At 33.0% G+C, this 21,017-nt stretch overlaps 1 protein-coding gene and 1 long non-coding RNA gene across 2 annotated transcripts in view; both read left to right on the top strand.

Annotated features, from left to right (window-relative positions):
• LOC133186914 (uncharacterized) overlaps window positions 1-21,017 on the top strand; it is a 492,852-nt gene that overhangs the window by 466,768 nt on the left and 5,067 nt on the right. The window lies entirely within an intron of this gene.
• Window positions 15,550-17,941, top strand: LOC133187333 (uncharacterized). The gene is made up of 3 exons (XR_009721174.1): window positions 15,550-15,603; window positions 17,501-17,632; window positions 17,844-17,941. It is a non-coding gene; the product is annotated as an uncharacterized LOC133187333 (long non-coding RNA).

The following is a 21,017-nucleotide window of genomic DNA, read 5'->3' as shown; positions in this document are numbered from 1 at the left end:
GGGTTTGTTGATAAGAAATGTTCATAACTAAAAAGATAAAGTGATTCCCATCTATTAGAATGTTGCAGACCTTTAATGAAATATCAAGATTACAAACAGTATTTAAGCTCAAAGGTGCATTGAAACATTACTAATTGTGAGCATTGCAAACATAGATCTCTAAAACATCAGAGGTGGGATGAGTTGTCATGGAGGAATAAGCATCCCCTGTCAACTAGTTACACCTGCTGTGAGCTTCTTGTCATAATAGGGTGAAATGGATAAATCTGTAGACAATTCAGTATGAAAATAATGGCCTAACAATTTCTGTATGAAAAACATCGATCAGTAAACATTTGACTTATCTGTACAGTAGACTGTATTTGTTAACAAGGTCATTGTATCAAACACAGAATTTGCAAAATGTTCAACCTGTATCATCAACTTATTTGCCAATAGCTTGCCTCATTTTAGTAATTGTTTGTACTAGGTACACATGCTCTTGTCCTTTGAATCAAATGGGAGTCATAAACTCCATATGAAGGTGATAATGCTACATAAGTAAGGGAAGTTAATAATAGAAAAATTAAAGTTATGTGTTTATCATAAAATTTAGTTGTTACTTTGCCATTAATGTCTTTGTCTAGTAAAATATTCAAATATGAAACAGATGTATATGCCTCTGTGGTGTCTTTAATTTTGAGTTCAAAGAGATAATTACATGTGAATGAAAAAAATATAATGAATAGTGATCAATCTCAAAAAATGTATAAACATTACAAATCTGTGAAGTGCCTTGGAAAAACAAGGACCCCCTGGAAATCCCAGAGGTGGGATCAGGTGTCTAGGAGGAGTAAGCATCCTCTGTTGACCGGTCACACCTGAATAAGTTAATGTAGGAATAAAAATGAATAATTACTGTCCATTGATAAAGCATCATCAATATGTCATTATACATGATATATCTAATCATGTACCGTTAGTATATATAGGACAGGAAATACAAAATATAGTTATTTATAAAACAGTGTACAGTGCTACCTCGGTATATTGCCAGCTTTTGTCCAAGGCAGATTTTGGCATTATAGCGAGGGTGGCAATATAACGAATTCTGCCATAAATTACAATTCAGTGGGTAATCAAAGCAAAATAAATAGTTTATGTAATTCATTTCAGTTACAGTCTGTTAATGTCATGCTTGTGCACATACGTATAAGGGAAGCTCTCGTTTCTTTTTGAAAAAGAAGTCATTATTTTTTTAGTTTACAATATTTTTACTGAAAAGAAACAAAATGTCAGAATATTGAACACCTGTCAATTCCCTGCTCTTTCACCATGCTCTAAGAATTTAATAACCTGATAACAAAGATGTCAGTAGCCGTTATACCTCTCGGTATTAAAAAAGTTTTGAGAATTATTATTAATCTCAACTGAATCGAAAGTAGATTTTTTTCACCGTCTCAAGAATTTCTGAATCAGTTAAAAAGTTTGGTTGGTAAAGTGTCATGACGAATGGCAAGTCACGTGTCAGAATACGTCAACCTGTTGTAATAAACATGCATTCTTATGTTTGCTGGTACCTGTGTACCTCTCTTCCGATTCTGTTTTGATATTTAATAATCAACCCAATCTGTGCCCAACAATTTATGAAAAATTCAGGGGTAACAGAATCCTTAATATTTTCACGTGCGGAATTATAGTAGTCTAAAAATAGAGGTGGGATTTCCTTTTGATCGATAGAATGGCTTCTTAATCTAAGGGGACACAAATGAATATTTGCATTTATTATGGTTGGGGGCATTATCCATGATAAGCAATAATCGGCGATTTACAATCAAATAGATCGAATATTGATCAATCAATTTTTTTTTCTCGTAATCCAAATTTGTACGCTTTCTCTTGCCTGACGTTTCCATTACTGTGATGAAATAATTCTTCTTTCTTATAAAAACACGCCAAAGACATTGCTAATTTTGAGTTTTATTCACCAATTATTTTTAATTTAGCTGAATTCCTTGTCCAGCCCGTTACGCTTCACCACAACCACTGTCAAAGCACGGGTGTGTTGTCCAAATTACCGACCCGCTCTAGGTAATTGGCATTGTTCTCGAGGGTTTTCCTTATATAATTTGACCTTTTGTTTCCTAAAACCAGTGGCGGATGGCAATAAGCAGGGGTGGCAATATAACGGGTGTATTAACAAAAGGGGGAAATCCGTTCTTCGAGAATTCTTGGCAATAAGCGAGGGTGGCAATATAACGGAGGGCAATATACCAAGGTAGCACTGTATTTTCAACTTCAGCTAGGTCATCATATTAAAAAAAAATCATATATTTCCAAACATTGAGGAGTTTCATTGTATTTAATCTTGTAAATAATGTATCTGACCAGCAACATATGGCATGTGGCTTAATTGTGCTATTACGCATGCATCAAAATTTATTTCTAATTATAGCTTTCCTTAGTGTGCACACGGCCTTAATGCAAAGAAATTTGATGCGCAGTAAATTAATTTGAATTAACTTATTTGCATTAAATTGTCCATGTGAATGTGGTTCAAATTTAATCTGTATTAACTTACATTTAATTCGAATTAAACCCTCCTTGTGAAGACGACATTAAATGTACATATCTCATACTGTACACCCTCATCAAAACTTCACAACCAGATAATACATATTCTTGTCAGCTGTCAAAATCACATTCACATGATTAAAATGAAAGTGAACGTGAAGTTGAATACCGATCCCGATTAGAATGAAGACAATTAAAGGACTGTTAAGGACCCTCTATACACTAAATCAAAAATGTTTTTAGTCCAAGATAAATAAATTGAACACTTTATTTGCATGTGTTATCTCACTCAAGTAAACAATGTGTAGAGATTTCTGTTCATCAATACTTTAATGTCATTGAATATTTTTCTTAGGGTGTAAACATGCCATGTACCCTGTGTTGAACATGTTGAAATTCAAGAAAATGAAGTAGATCTGATAAGCTCATTATTTATACCTTTATACAATATGATTTTTTTATTCAATTGTTAAGAATGCTTGTATTAACTAAAATTCAGTAACAGACTGCTAGGATTTCAATTTATCAAATTTGATTTAGACCCCAGGGCGAATTAGTCTCTATCTCCATAAAAATACCATAAAATCAGAGCTCTTTGGTGTGCAGTATATACTAGAGTGTAATTGATTTGTATGAGAAAACTGAAATTAAAATAATCATGGAGGGTAAAAAATTGGGGGGGGGGGTTACAATCTTTCAGATTTCTTCTAATTCCATCAAAAAATATATACAGAGAGCTTAATTTATGCAATCTAAGTAATTATAATACACAGATGATAACATTTCTTGCTCATTTGAAATTACATATACATTTGTAATATTCTTGGCACACCGACTTGTTCACTATCAACAAAATGTTTTCCTTTTAAATTAAATTTTAATAATCTGGTTAAGTGGTACATTCTAACAGATACTCTTTATCAACAAACTTCTCTTAACATAATTGATCACTCAGGTTTACAGCGCCTGCCAGTCAATCGATATCAAACATTAATTAATAGAGTCCGGCCTCTAAAAGATTATGAGGCCCCTTATATTTTTTGTTGTATTGTCAAAATGTCTTTTATTGTCTTTTTTACTATTTTTAATACACTTACAAACAACTTGTTCCTTAGACACTAAATAATGATTAAATAACTTGAGTTTGGTCTGAATTTACTGTGCTTTTCCAGTCACTGCACTTAAAAATACTATTTTTGCATCTACTGTAAGTTTTACTCGCATTAAGGTGTTGATTATATACATGTACTGTAGAAGGACAAATTTTCGTGGGCATAAAATTTTGTTATTTCTTATGTTATCTGAGAAGGTTTTGTAGGCATTAAATTTCATTGTTATGAATGTAACCCTACTCATTATATTGAAATGTAATATTTCATGTGGGATTAACAATGAACAAATGACAAAATAAAGGAATATTTCTGCTTTAAAAGCATAATATTGTGTGTATATATATACACTGTATAGCCCTGGCCTTGGGGAACTGGAATCTTGCTCCCTCCCTCAATGATATACTTTAACTGTATAATAACATAATTGTATTCTCTGCAGTTGGAAAATCTTTTCATTAATTTTTCTTTTTAAATCCCTCAATAAAAAAAAAATCTCTTCATTTTGAATTTCAGTGGTTGCATTATACCCCAATAAATACATGTATAGTGTGTACCCCTCCTTCTTTGTTTTTTGGTTTTTTTTTCTGAAAATAGAAGTGTGCACACCATAAAAGAGAATTTATAGTAGTTCGTATTTGTCTAATATATTAACACATTACATATGGAATGCCCCGATGACAACAATGGCCAATGGTGTAGTATTAATTATCTGTCCTGTTTATTATGGAAAATAGCTTAATAATGAAAATTATCAGTATGACTGTCAGTTGCAAACAACTTTTTTTTTTTTAATCCCATTTAAATAATTTTATTTTACTTTTTATCTGGACTACATGTATCATTGGTGAAGTTCTTTGTCTTTTAAACTGAACCTTTAATTTTTTTTTATACTGGCACAATTAGCTGATAACATACAGACTTAATTTTAAATTTATTGATCCTCCCAAATATTTTCCGGTCTTGGGCCAACAGACTGTCATTAAGGTAAATAAATATGTAAAACACTGATTCATGACTGTAGTATATTGAAATAATGCAGGAAACATGTACAGATCATGTTGATACACAAACACATCATCATGAACTCCGTTCATCAGAACTTCAGGTAGTTTTGTTTTTTTTCTGACATGTAGGTTTTCACTATTAAATGAATATTATATAATTGCATTCATACCATAAACTTCTCTCTGCTGTGTTCTGAGAATCCATGAACATTGATAATTTCTGATCCGAAACCAATGAATCTACCTGAAATGTATTATAATATTATGCAGTTTTAAAACATAAATTCCATGATAAATAAATAGGAAAATATATTCTTTAATTACTGTAACTTAGTAGAAGTCGCATCATTTTCATGAATCATCACAGCTATATATACATATTCTCTCAAAACTGTCCCAATGCAATAATGAGTGCATAACAATAAAATGACAAGTATCAATCTTTAAATTCACATACTTTGAAAACTTTGTACATTAAAATTAGGGCATGGCACTGTCTAAATGCACAGCATGTCTTTGACATTAATATCAACTTATATAGCTGCACTATACCCTCAGGTTGCCAGGGCTAGAAGACCACGTTGAAGCAGGGACCTATACATGCTTAACAATTATATCTATGTCCCTGGGAGAAGTAAACAGCTACCCCCCCTTTCATAATTTAAATTATTTCTAATATTTACGCCTCAGTTGTACATGTGTTTTTTTAGTTGACAGCTTAATATGTACACAATATTAACAATGCTTTTAGCAGCCCACGTACCCTATATATAACCCAGGCAGACTGAACGTTTCCCCGGCCCATAACACGTTGTGACCGACTCTACTTTCGTTTTTAATATGAAACCTTCGAACTTGACATGACACATAAACAAGTTTGGCTTTCCAGAAAGCCTGAAATGTCATCTCTTTGGCTTCATTAATGTCACAGAATAAAAAGTGGAATGTAACATTTTTCCTCAGCTATTACAGACAGAAGAACTTTTTTTCAAAAGGGGGGGGGGCACAGAATAAACAGTGGAATATAACATTTTTTCCTCAGCGATTACAAGCAGAAGAACTTTTTTTCAAAAGGGGGGGGGGGCACAGAATAAACAGTGGAATGTAACATTTTTTTCCTCAGCTATTACAGACAGAAGAACTTTTTTTCAAAAGGGGGGCACAGAATAAACAGTGGAATGTAATATTTTTTTCCTCAACGATTACAAGCAGAAGAACTTTTTTTTAAAAAAAAAAAAGGGGGGGTAGTCAGAAAAAAAAATACATCTTACCTGAATAATCTTTCACTAGGAAAAAAAGGGGGTGTTCAAACTCGAAATTCTTATTTCGTGGATGGGAGGGGAGATTTAAACTTTTTGACTCTCTCGAAAACACATTGGAGAGGGGGGGGGGTATGAATATGCTGCAACAAAAAAATATGGGGAAGGTAGAGACAAGCTGCCTTTCAGTGAACATTTACAACAGTAATTTCAAATATTTTTTGTATATGTGTTTAAAAAATGTAACCACTGAGCAGTATTCGTAAAATTTGTAAACAATGTTATACAAGAGGATGGTAAAACCTTAGCGTTCCTATTGACTTTACATCACAGCAGCTTACTCGGACAACAGCCAAAAAGTTTAAAGCGCTAACTTGAATTAGTCCGGTGTCATATAGTGAGACTCACACCCCCATAGTGAGACTTCCCCCCGGAAATATGGCTATATATAGCGGTAAGACTCACCGGTGGGGGGGGGGGGAGAATTACTATATAGCGAGTCTTCCCCCCTAAACGACCATAGTGAGGCTTCCCCCTTCCATGTTCAGTAGTATTTTATTTACATCGACGATGTATATATATTTGCATTTTGATAATGATCTTATAAAATAGATACATGTATGAATAAATAAAGAAGTGCGCATTAAAAATTTATCGTGCACAGTAAATAATTGAATTGTTCCAAAAAGATTCCTATCAAAAGAAATACATTTAACATTTAATAGATCATTCCTCATGGACTCTTGGAATTTGCTTATGTTAACCTTCATGGGGAATGCAATAAATACAATATAGTAAAGAAAGATGTATACTTGTAACAATAACGTACATTTTTCATTTAGTTATCTCACATCAATATACATGTACATGTCATCCCATAATTATTTTTGGCTAACAAACTGATAAAAGGCTATTAAGATGTTTTAATTATTAATTAACGGAGAACTTTTATTCATATACTGAAAAATATTGTTTTACAATGAAATAAAATATTCCGGAAACTACATTTGAGGGGAAGTCTCACTATGCAAGGGGGAGAGACTGGCTATATAGTGAGACTTCCCCGGGAGAAGTCTCACTCTATTGCCAGTCGATCTTCCGGGGGGAAGTCTCACTATATAGCCAGTCTTCCCGGGGTATATCTCACTATATAGCCAGTCCTCCGGGGAAATCTCACTATGGGGAAGTCTCACTATACGACACTGACCCTCAATTGATTTCGAAAGATTTTCCACTTTTAAATATATGGTTTATCCAAAGAAATAACCCTCACATGCATTTAAATATAGGTCAGTAATAAAATTTTCACGGTATAAGCTAAAATTAGGCATTTACAAATTATCTGAAAGCTAGAGTACCAATTTACCAACCCTGATATTTAGGCTGTTCAAGAAAACAATCATTTTATATAATAATATTTCAAGAATAAGAGAAGTGATTTGATAGCTTTTTGCCACTAACCAATAATGCAATTTAAAATTACACAAAGAAAATGATTGCAGATGCTTTAATTATAAATTCTCAAAATACGAGTCGGGTAAAGAAATTGCGTCTTTTATACAAAGGTAACAATATTGTATTTCTGACATTTATTTTTCATAGAACAAAAAACAAAGAATAGTGCAGACATGCGTAAAAATTCACAATGATTATATAATCTTTCTTCTAATGCCTGTAGTTTTAACATTAACTATTTGTTAAAAAAAAATATTTTAAAAATGGCGTCAGGTTATTGAATGACTAAGATACACATAAAGGTAAAATTTTCGACATCAATTCACATCAGTCGTATTTAAACTTTTAATGCGAGTATTTACTTTGGTTTTGTTTTTCTGTAGTTTATCTTCAAAACGTCTCTATATTCAAAGTCTATATAAAGTGTTAAATGTCGGATTTTATTCTATGACGAAGGAATGTTCAGTGACGCTCCACAGCCGCAACCGATCTCGCGCTTTACTTTGCGTTTAATAACGGCCGTCAATGCATCTCTAGACTAGTCCATTGATTACTCTTGTTGACCCATCTTTAACATCTGCCTATACTTTGAGTGATAGTACTTTAATAGCACAAAATTAAAAAATAAATTAAAATCTATCCTTGATAGTTCTATAGTTTTGCTATTTAAAAAATTGGGCTATCTTTGATCTTTGCTTGGACTTGTTTCGAATTTTTACAGAAGATTCTATCATTGGAAAGTTAGATGGTACACATGTAGCACAGGCCCATAGTACGCGGGATTTTTTCGGAGCCCCCCCCCCCCCCTTCACTTTGAAAACGTTGCTACAGGCCTGTAACATGCTATCTGGATTAAAATATTCCTGAAAATGAGTGAGCTGTTAAATACATCTTTAAAATTATACGGTTAATTATATTTAGTCTATGTTCTATGGGAAATTAAAATTATTTTTTAGGCATCTGCAACGTTGTGATAATAAGTCACTACACGCATGTAACGTTATATATGTACATGCAGTTTCCTTAACACATGCATATTTCAATCAACAAAAGATGTTGAAACTCAGTAGCTTAAATATTATGTCATTTTAGGATATTTATGGCCATTGTATAGTTGACATTCTACAGCTTGAGTATCTCTGACCTTTTATCAGTAAATATTTTTTTTTTTAATTAGAAATCATCTGAGCATAATGAAAATTCGAATAAATTAAAAGTCGAATATCTTGGATATGGGGTAACCCATATATCTGTTCTTGTTTAAGATAGCCTGTTTGACAGATCGCCCATTCTTTGTCATTTGGCAGTTTTGTTTACATCTCTATATTTAGAAATCTTGTCATTTGCCAGGCCACCAGCTATCAATGGCAGCTTACACTGGGGCTTCATATCCGGGGTTACAAACTTAATGTGTCATCTCTCGAGAGAGATGACAACAAGACGCGAAACGCAAGAAAACATTTAAAATTTCTAACAATATATTTTGCTACACATTTCAAAAGATCAACGTTGATTCAATAAAAATCGAAATATTAGATGCACGTACATGCAGAAATAGTTTCTCTCCGCGAGTACAACATATACCAATACGGAATGTGTTTACCTTCCCAGAGACATATATAGATATAGAGAAGATTTCTTTATGTTTTCACTAACATTAATAATAATAACTTTTAGTTTAATGGTTTTAACCATTTATACTGCAATCATGCAACGATGCACATTGTAAGAATACAGCATATACATGTATACATATCGTAGGAAAATTATTGAGTAAACAATAATGCCGTAATGTCATAATGGACACATATCTTTACTCATTTATTCATAGGCCATATTTAATACATGTACATAAAATTAATTTATTTATTTACAGATTTTGTACTTACCTTTTACAAAGTTTACTTCGTCCTCATGTACATGACTAAGTGTGAAACGGGTACTGTATTATGATGTCATTTACAACGTCATTTGATGTAACGAGCATGCGCACTCGCAATGTGTGTAAGTCTCGCCGAGAAGAAAAAATGATGGATCGGTGGTCATCTTATACACACTCATTACACAGATCTCATGCATCCGGTCAAATTAACACTTCATTTTTTTGAAATGGGATGCATCCTAGGACATTTTCTAGTTGATTTATGACAAAATCCAACTGAACACCACCATTTCGTGTTCATTTGGATTTTTCCGTGTTCTTTTAAGGAGGAGAAGGACCTTGAGCTGAAAAAATACTTGTCATTCAATTTTTTTCATAGTTTGTATATTTCTAATTAAGTATGTCCCACATATCTTAAAGCAGTTATATCATTAGGTTTCTTACCTTATTTTGGAGGTATTGATTGACAAATACTATACCCTATAGTATCTAAGTGGAGTTTTAATTCTCCATTGTTCCAGGCTCAGTACTCTGTCCATAATGGGATTTTTTAAACATATATAAAAAATATTAAATTTGACATGTATCTTTTAAAATATTTCAGAGTATGAATAGGGTTTAAAATTCGAAAAGCAAGTTTCGTTTATCACACTGCATCCGGATAGGGAAAATTACGCACTTTTTAAGACAATTTAAACAATAAAAAACGTAATTTACAAAAAATTCTATCATTCAATATTTTTTAATTTATGTTGAAATGCAAATCCTTCAAATTAGTGATTAACTGTAAAAATTTCGAATGATGAAGCTGACCTCAATATTACGCAGGACATCGTTAAAGAGGACATAAACATGACAAAAACGTGTCATGTTACATTTCTCGAGTACGGGAAAAAACAACTATGACGTCACACGTAAGCTAAATAAGCGAAATACGATATACCTACATAAGATTTCCGTCATCAGCCATGCAAAAATAATTTTTGTGTTCCCCGTTTCTCAAAATATTTCATCATATACTGATTATGACCTGTTTTTACATAATAATACCTCCCCTGTGTTCACTGAGTATGATCTTGCTGTACTAACAGATCGTGTATGACGTCACCGACTTGTTGGACGCGCAGTTTAGGGAAATAGAGGAGTGGATCAATCTTTTTCATAATTTGTTAATGTTTACAAGAATGTTAAAACTTTTTATTTTTTTTTAATATAAGATGGTATTTAAAGTTAAAAAATTGTCAAAAATTTATACAAGAACTGATGCTTTACACGTTCTGCACTTATATAAAGGGAGACTATGACGTAGTTAAACAGAGTCATGTGACCATGTGTCCTTCATCCCCTTAAACGTGTGCCGTCTAAAGCACGTGTCCAATTGACAGGGTTTACAAACACACACACCCACACACACACCCTCACACCCACACACAGATATATATATATATATATATATATATATATATATATATATATATATATATATATATATATATATATATATATATATATATATATATATATATATATATATATATATATATATATATATATATATACATACATACAGACCCTGAAACGTGCTACTACCCCACACGCACGCTACACAAACGGTACACGCTCGCTACACGGTTTGCACGAAACGCTGCACGGTTTACACGAAACGCTACACGGTTTACACGAAACGCTTTGCACGAAAGGCTGCACGGTTTACACGAAAGCCTGCACGAAACGCTTTGTACACGTTTCTCACACGCTTTGTACACGATTCTCGCACGCTTTGGCCTCGATCTGGATTTTCTATTCGGAATCTGTCGGACATTATTTCAATTATTATGGATTAATCAACGAGTAGTTAAGAATTACAATCATTCAGATTAAGTTAAGATTAAAAACTCGCTACACCAGTACTATTTTAACAGACAAAATACTCAATGTTCATTTGTAATTAATTGATAGTTGTCATTGAGTATGTGACCCGCCCGCGGCCGGCGAAATGCTTATCATCGTCAAACTTTTTTCACTAGACTCTAAATTACGCACTGAAAAAAATAATTTTATTTGTAATTCATAATCTTTTACAGCATTTAATGTTTTTACAATTATAGTTTGATATTAAAAAGTCGTTCCATTACTGACTTTATTACTGACAAATAAACTCAGTTTCACAGTTATATTTGAAAAAAAAAATTATTGATTAAATTGCGTATGATTTCTGTAAACGGATTGATTTTCTTTTCCTTTTTTTTATTATTGATTGATTTATACATTTTTTTTTGATTTAGTAAGAAAATAATTTCATTTGATTAAATTAGGCTCTGTTTATAATTTGCAAATATAGTATGTGCACTGCATCAAACAGGAAAATTTTGCAGGAAGGGGGGGGGGGGGAGAGAGATTACCGAGACCTTACTGTTGTATCTTCAAATCTGTACATGGCTAAATATAACGGGCACTTGTTTCAGAAAGTAAACAATCGGGAAAAAAATTATTATAGAAACAAGTGCCCGTTCTTAGAAAAAAAAAGATGTTCATGTCTCCAGCGGGACCCGATACATGTAATTCATTAATATGCACTTTATTCAGAATGGTAAATATATCGCTTCATTACAGAGTTAAACTTTAATTTATAATTAAAATCTTATATGGTAGAGAAGCCGGGGGGGGGGGGGATATGTATTGTAATTCTTTCGTTCTCTTTTCCGGTATTGTTTATCAAATATCAATGTACCCATCACCTTTTAAAACCCCGTTAAGAAAAAAAAAAATCAAAAATTATGTAATCAATAGTCGCGGCTCTTAACAATACATTCAATATATATGTATACATGTCCTATGTCCTAAAAACTAAAAAGAAATACGCTCTAGAACTGCGTGATTAATAAGAACAATAAATATATAATTATATAGGATTTATTTCTTTATATTATTTTATTCACGAATACACTGGCAAATTAATTCACTGTTTACAGACAATCGAATAAATTTAAGAAATAAAATCAACGTTTATTACCGTTTAATTAATCGATCGTTATTGTCGGGTGTCATCTTAGCTATGATTGACAAGAGATAATAGCAGAACAAGTTTTCAGTCCCGGCACGCGGAGTCCGCGATCGCTATTGTAAATGACCTTCATCACAGTCGTAGAAGAGTGTTGAAAGTGTAAAGATTTTTAAGGGTGCATCGGGCGCACCCCATCGAAAAAAGCAGTAATTTTCTTACAAAAGAAAATTATCAATAAAACACTTGTTTCCAATAAAAACTCAATTTGTGTTTTCATTTGAACCCCCCCCCCCCTCTCCTTGAAATATTTAACCTTGTATTTGCCGATGCATGTGAATTATAATTCATTTATATGACTTTTATTAATCAACCGATTTTATGCAGAAAACGACAATAAATGACTCATCGTTTGCAAATTATTTGTATCACAATCTTGTTATATAAAAAAAACTATGTTCGTTTAGAAAGAAAATCAATGAACTGTGCTCCCCGGCCTAGAATTCCTATACTTCACATTTATAGCAACACATTAAATTTTGCATTTTATTTCTCACGCCTGCCATACATGTATCTGTATTATTTTGTATTAATCACCAATATGTTCTTGTAATCTCTATATCCCATGTACAATGGTGAAGATATTCAAATAAATGAATGAAAAAGACAAGACCGGATTCCTAGTGAATTTTCTTTTAAAAAAATATTTAGTATTGCTCCCTTTAAAAAGTGTATTGAATCAATTGCCTTAAAATTGATGTGCAAATAAGTAATTACTTTTAACACATTTTCTGTCCATCTTTATTTAAATAAATAAATAAATAAATAAATAAAGAAAATCAAACAAATATGTAATACATTACCGAATAATTTTATTTTGTTGTTTCCGTATTTTTTTTTTTCACTCTTAAAATACCACCGGTATGATATATCCGAATAATACAATAATACAATGCTTGGTACCAAGCAAAACAAATCAGTTCAAAGTATGTACACCTGAAGAAGGATTGTTAAATCCAGAAAGCGCTTGTGTTAAATGAAATTTGGAAACTGTGCATTTTCTTTTTCTTTTATAATTATTTTTACTGTGTGACATCATCTTTTAACTACTTTTGAACTATATATATATACAATATATATATATATATATATATATATATATATATATATATATATATATATATATATATATATATATATATATATATATATATATATATATATATATATATATATATATATATATATATATATGTGTGTGTGTGTGTGTGTGTGTGTGTGTGTGTGTTTATACATATTTATCTTATACGTGTGGTTGATACTACACATAAGATAAACCTATGTGCTTTATCTCAAAGTCCTTTTTATGCATGCTTTATCAACAGCACTCCCGGTTTTGACACAATCCATGGATCTACAGTGGATCCACAAATAGCCCATCACTGTCGTCGTACAAAGAATGACTTCAGAGTAAGATTCCAGAACCTTCGATCTTTACAAATTCCAAGCCAAGAGTCTGTATGAAATAAATCACCAACAGATTGTTACATATGTTATAAAAGACGCAAATATCATTCAAGAATTCATATTTTGTACATGATCTATTTTCTTTCGTTATGTCAACATCAACAGTGCAACGTCATCAATTTTTGCGTCAAATATTTAGATGGAATCCTTCATAGTTTTTAGCGGAGTTATTTCAAAGTTTTGCTAAAAAGAAATTTGTAAGAGATAAAAAAAAAAAAACTATAATTGTGTGATTTGATATTTGCATCATCCAACTTGTTAAATGGTGTTTATTATCTGGACAAAACTTGCTAATGTACACTTTTTTCAACTTGTTTGATAGAGGAAATCTCAAATCACAGTATAACTCTCTCTATATATTTATATAAATAAAATGTTTAAAATTTCTGAAATTTGAAATATTCTCAAATTTGTTTAAATCATGACAAACATGTATTTGATTGATATGATAGTGTGTAAAGTTGTTTTAAAAAATCGAGAATTTTCACTCATATAGAGACGTCACCATATATTAGTGAAGGGCTTCAAATTTTAACCTTTAGTCGGCACTCAGGGCCATTTAGCAGTGAGGGTTCTTTATCGTGCCAACGTCTACCGTGACACGGGGCGTTGGTTTTTAAGGTCTCATCCGAAAGACCCACAACTTTCATTCCAAAGTGCCGAGCGCTTGGCGAAGGAATAGTTGCTACCTATTTTTCATCGATTAGGTCAGTAGCGGACCTGATTCGAACACACGATCTTCCGATCACGGAGCGAGCGCTCTACCGATTGAGCTAATGCGGGTAATATATATTTGAAACCAATTGTATACATACTTTTTTAAATGATATGACATATTAGTGAAGAGCTTACTCTAAACTTATGTTTTGCACTTTATATATAAAAGTTATGTTGCAATTTTACTTTTGTAGTACATAATTGAGGTTAGAAACTTGTGTTTTGTAGTGCAAGTTTGTTGAGAGAGAGAGAGAGAGAGAGAGGGGTGGGTAATAATATGACTGTAGGGTTAAAAACATCCATTTCTATGTCAACCAGTAACATCGATTATTTTCCATGGGGCTTTAGGAACAAGAACAAAAAATATTTCACAAGCAAAGTAAAAAAAAAGAATCTTTAAATTGGGAGGGGTTGGATTTCACTCAATATTGTCAGAAAAAGAATTTGGTGAATGATCGTGTGAGGATTCAAACATACTACAAGAAAAGTGGGATGGGGTGCTAAGATGAAAATTATACGGTATTAACAGACTGGTAGAGTTTTCTCAGAAAAAAATATTGCTGTACCTCAAGAAAGGTAATGTGTGTTTTAAAAATTTGTTTGAAAAAATAATATGAATTGGATAACAGGAATGACAGAAAATGATCGACAAGTTTGCACTTACAGTTGCGCAAAGTTGTTTTTCAGAGGAGGAGACTAGATGTCGCTCAATGATCACGGTATTTTAGGCTTACAAACCTCTCCATATTTAATTTTTTTTCTATTCAATCTTTTAATTGATCGGTGGGTTGCTATTTTCATTCTTAAAAAAAAGTTTATTTAAGTAAAATATACACGTATAATGATTTAAAAAATGGTTCAGATATTTATCATTTTATTTTCCAAAACATTGACATCATTTATCTTTTCTGCCTAGGTTTACCACAAAATAAATTGAACGAGGAAATAATTCAAAAACGCATTGATTGGTGGATGTAGGTACTCTAACTGTATAAAAGGCATCAATCTCGACCATCTCGTTATCTGACCTACATCAACATGGGAAAACTTCTCGTTGTATTGACTCTTCTCTGTCTGGTGGCCCTGACGACCGGTGAGTGTACTTTCTACTTTTTACTCCCCCCCCTCTCCCCTCTCACTCTCTCAAAATTGTTTTTTTTTTCACAGTTAATCACATTTTTAGGTCAATTTTAGAATTTATATTAATCCTGCAAAAACAAAATTAAGTTAGAACTCTTAAGTGCTACATATAGAGAGCCAATGATTGACAATGTTGATTTATAGTATCAGTGACAAGTTCATGTTGATCTGAATGCTGTAAATCTTTTTATTATTATTTGAAAGAACTCTTTTCGGGAAATTTGTGCGCTGAAGTATGTTCGCTACAATCTCATTCTCGTGCATAATTAAAATTTTAAGGATTATATTAAACTAAAACTAGAATAAAAGAAAATGTTTTGTCGCTTAAGGCCGGTTTACACTATGCATCTTGACAATTGCATCTAAACTCATGCTCCACATATTTCATGCTTCTATTTTGCCTCATTCATCCTGTTATTTCGACTATGTGTCTTGGCACGATGCATACTTTATACATACTGTATGAAGTTTTATCCGCTAAAAAAACAAACCCATCAATATCCGTTTCTAGATTTATCTTAGCTGAGCGAATCATTCCTTATTTCTTTTCTACGATAATTCTGGGAAGATATAATTACCGAAGTACTCCTCTTCATGATAATGATCAAATCATATTTTCTAATTGTAGTTTTAATCTGTATTTTCTTTGTTTTGGTTCTTTTGGTATGCAATTTTTGCTACTATATGAAGGAAAATAAGACTTATGATACAATCTTAACTCTGACCTCTTTTTTCAGTGGTCAATTCCATGCATCTTGACACATGGAATAGAACAAGTTCTATTCCATCTGTCAAGAGACAGCACCTAATAAATATGACACAAGGGGTATTTACACTGTGAATTTAAATGCATGTGTTAATTATAGTTTACTATAATATTTTTTTTTGTTAGAGTTATATTAAACAAAAACTAGAATTTGTGAAAAATTTGTCTCGATTATACATGCAATTATACTATATTGCGAAAAATAAAGTGCTGCGAAAATATGGTGATTTACAGCATTTGAATTATGACCCAGAAGTGTTTATGTTAGCGAATTGTTAAAAGGTTATATGAACTTGAGATAAAAGATACCACAGAGTCTGACACATCTGTTTCATATTTGGATATTTTACTTGAAAAAGACGTTAATGGTAATCTAACAACCAAGCTTTATGATAAACGTGATGACTTTAACTTTTCAATCGTCAACTTCCCTTACTTATGCAGCAATATACCTTCATCACCTGCATACGGGGTATATATCTCTCAGTTGATTCGATACGCAAGAGCATGCTCTACGTATGTACAATTTCTAAAACGAGGTAAATTACTGACAAATAAGTTGATGAAACAAGAATATCAGCTGCTTCGTTTAAAGTCATCATTTCGTAAGTTCTATGGTCGATACAATGACCTTGTCAGCAAATACAATTTATCATTGAGTCAAATGCTGACTGACGTTTTTACACTAATTGTTAGGCCATTATTTACACACTGAATTGTTGACGGATTTTTCCGTTATTTCCCGATCATGACAAGGAGCACACGGCGGGTGTGACCGGTCGGCAGGGGATGTTCACTCCTCCATGGCACCTGATCCCACCTCTGATGTTTTGGAGGTCCGTGTTTGCTCTGCTCCTATTTTGTATTGATTAATGGACTTTTGAGCTTGAATACTGTTCGTTATCTCCATATATTTCATGAAGCCATTAATTTTAATGTTTAACTTTGATGCAAAATACGAATTCTCTGAAGGTAACATAACGCGTTCAGCACTTGAGTCAACATTTTAATCTGTAGATCGAATTATAATAAATGATGGAAGATTTTGAAAAGTTAATATTAATTCTAACTTTCTTAATTTCAGCTTATCCTCCTTACGAACAGCAACAACACCACTATCGTCGCAGCTGTCGTCATGACTTTGATTGTCAATACAGAGAATATTGTAAAATTGTGTCCTTCATCCCCTATAAGCTTGGCTACTGCTGTATGCGCAGTAAGTATCTATTATCCAGATATATTAGTGAATATATACTATGTTGGAACTTTTCATAAAAAATGTCTGTACTAGCTTCTCAATGTTTGAGAAATTCATTGTTATTATATTTCTGCTCAAAGACTTAGGAGTTTTGACTATCACTAGTAAGAAGAGTTATATTGCAGATTCACTGGAATATGAAATACAATTTTAGTTATGTATTTTACAGATTGGAATGGAAGATAAAATTAGGGGAAGAATGGAAAAAGGTAGATGATTGGCTAATTGACAAAACCCCTTGATATTTCAAATAAATTTCAACTTGCAGTGACCAATGTTCAATTAGTTTATAGTTGAAGCATTTGAATAAAATCTTACATCTAATTTCAACTTTTTATTAATAAGATTGTCTATTGCATACTCTATAAGTTCAGACTTAAGGAAAGCTTTAGGTAATTAGCCTTTTACTGGTTAAAATTATTAGGATTTATACTTTTTACGAAATACCTCCATCTGATTGAACGGTTTCTTCCTTTGTTATTTTTTCTTCGACATTGCTCGACACTTGCTGGCTAATTATGTTATAGTGTTCCCGACAAAAGAAATCGTAAAATATTTTGATATCAGCTATCCCCTTCTCAAAATGAGTAGATAAATGATTTTGAGCTGTTTGAATGACAAACATTGATAATACAAATGGAAAAGCTGTTTTGAAAACTCAATTGGAATTTCGAACTACCTAAAATAAACTTTAGTTTTTGGAGGAAAATAACAATAACAACTAGAAAATCTGCTATTGCAATCAATAGCGTATGTCATCCCGAGCTGAACCGTAAGCTGTAAGATCGTAGTGAGTTATCGTAGAAAAAGTCCCCCCCCCTTTCACCCACACGCTATATAAATTATTATCTTGAAGAAAATTATTTTTGAGAGATCTGATTGGAGTAAAGTAAAACTATTACTTTTTCTCTGATATCCTAGGATAAGAAGGGGATCTTCGGTAAAAGACGAAAGATGGACCGACTAGTGTTAATATTTTTATATAGAGTTATTGTTCTTTGTAAAATTGTCAAGATTCAGTTAGAGTTATCTTCCTTGTATGTATGCGCTGCAGCCATTGTGTTGTGTTTACGGTTTTCTCGAGGCAATTGTGGCCTACTACAGTGTAAGTAATAATTTGTTTGTCTTATGCATCAATGTTTAGGTGAGACATGACGAATATAATATTTTCTTGTTAATGCTCTGAATCATTTATGCATATTTTTTGGAGAATAGGATGTAGCATCACTGCCATGCATGTTAGCACGTGGTTGCTGAACCAAACTTTACCAACTTTTAATCATGAGTGCATTTATATGAAACTTTGTTTAAAATATTTTGACAACTTCAGTAAGGAATTTATTGACTGTTAATGATATAATTTGAGTAAGAAATCTTTCAAAGTTTTATTGTAACCAACCCCTGTTTGATATGAAAAAGTATGGAACACAGTTAATGTCAAAAGTAAATTGAATGTATTCTGTATTTGATGTACTATGTAACTTGAGAACATTTTCTTGTAATTTTATTTTGTACTTTTTCAGCTTTTTACCATTTATTACTCAATAAAGGTTATACTGCTGTCTTCGGGACAGTACAATAAAAAGACTACAACTGGCCTACTGTGAATGCCTTCATCACAACATCTCACAGATCACTATGAGTGGAAGTGACCAACCAGATCCAGGATCCGATTCCTTGAAAACTGAAGAGGTTGCAGAATCAACAAAAGGTCAACACTTGGAAGAAAATATTCACAGGAAGGTTACCATGACAGAAAAAGGTTTAAAACAGTTTGAAAGTTTGTGTAATTCTCATGTCAGACAAATAGAAAAGGTATGGAGTGTACTTGAGATTATAATAAAGAGTGTGGAAGAAACATCAAGGAAATCATGCACAATAGAAGAACTTAGCGGTTTACACAATGATATCAACAAACATGTTACCAAGCTAGAATCACAATGCACAAGCTACCTGGACTTCTTGAACAGACAACGTTCTGACCACAGTGACCAAGAAATGGAACGTTTTAACATGACTTTACGAGGCTACAGAATACTGGTGGACTCAACATTGAGGAAGCTGAACCTGAACATCCAAGATCTTCAATTTCAAGAAAATGCGTCACAAGCCTCACGATCCTCGAAATCTTCCAGCCGCAGTCTGACATCTATTGCCACCAAGAAGAGAGCAAAAGCCGAGGCCCTGAAGGCTTCCTTAAAGTTTGCAGAAGATCAGGCAAAATTAGAGAGGAAACAAGCAGAGCTGTCTCTACAACATGCCATCACAGAAAAGGAAAATGCTTTAGTGAACACAGAAATGACATTGTTGAACTTAAAAAGGGAAGCTCTTGAACTTGAAACTGAAGCCAACAGTGGAGAAGGTGAAGAAAGCGATTCTATGAAATCCGCCCTCAAGAGTTTAGAACAGGAAGTAGCGGCAGACAGAACAACTGCATATGTAGAAAATATTCCACCATCCATTACATTTTCTGATCAGCCCAGGACAATTTTTCAAGAACCATTTGCTATTTCCCAGGCTCCTCCACTTGAGCTTTCACCAACATCAAGCCAAAGTACGCAAGTACCAACAAGCCAAAGTACACAAGTACCGACAAGCCAAAGTACACAAGTACCTACCATGCAAAGCACTCAAATTTTACCAAAAGTGGGAACAGCATCAACATTTGTTTCAGACTTCACCAGATACTTATTAAAGAAAGAGTTATTGTTGTCCCGATTAACAAACTTTAATGACAAACCCGAGTTTTACCCCACATGGAAAAACAGTTTCAAAGCAATTATGCATGAACTACAAGCTTCACCAATCGAGGAGATGGATCGTCTTGTAAAATGGACAGGCCCCTTGTCGAAACGCCATGTCTTGAGTATCAAGGCTGCCAATTCTAATAATCCAATTGAAGCATTGACAAGAAGTTGGAACCGTCTTGACGAAAGGTATGGGCGTCCGGAAATGATGGAAGCAGCTTTGAAGTCTAAGTTAGCCTCATTTCCAACTTTGACCAACAAGGATCTTAATCGCCTTTATGATTTGTCAGACATTTTAGATGAAATTGAAGCTGCAAAGGAGGACACACAATATTCATGCCTTCTTTCATATTTTGATTGCTCTACTGGCATAACCCCAATAGTCAAGAAGCTCCCGAGTGATCTTCAAGGAAAATGGACTTCTGTAGCCGTGAAACACATGACAGCAAATGGAGTGCCATTCCCTCCCTTCAAGGTTTTTGCAGAATTCATTCGCGAACAGTCGAGAATCAGGAACAACCCATCATTTGCCTATGGTGTGGAAACAAGAGGAGACAGACAAAGCAAAAACAGATTGATAAATGTTTCCTCCAGGA

This window comes from Saccostrea echinata, unplaced genomic scaffold (genome assembly GCF_033153115.1).
Source record: "Saccostrea echinata isolate AGI-Se365-2 ecotype Australia unplaced genomic scaffold, CSIRO_AGI_Sech_v1 ptg000014l, whole genome shotgun sequence".
In the NCBI taxonomy this organism is placed as follows: Eukaryota; Metazoa; Mollusca; class Bivalvia; order Ostreida; family Ostreidae; genus Saccostrea; species Saccostrea echinata.
The sequence above is the reverse complement of the archived record's forward strand: the minus strand, read 5'-3'. Positions and strand labels throughout refer to the sequence as shown.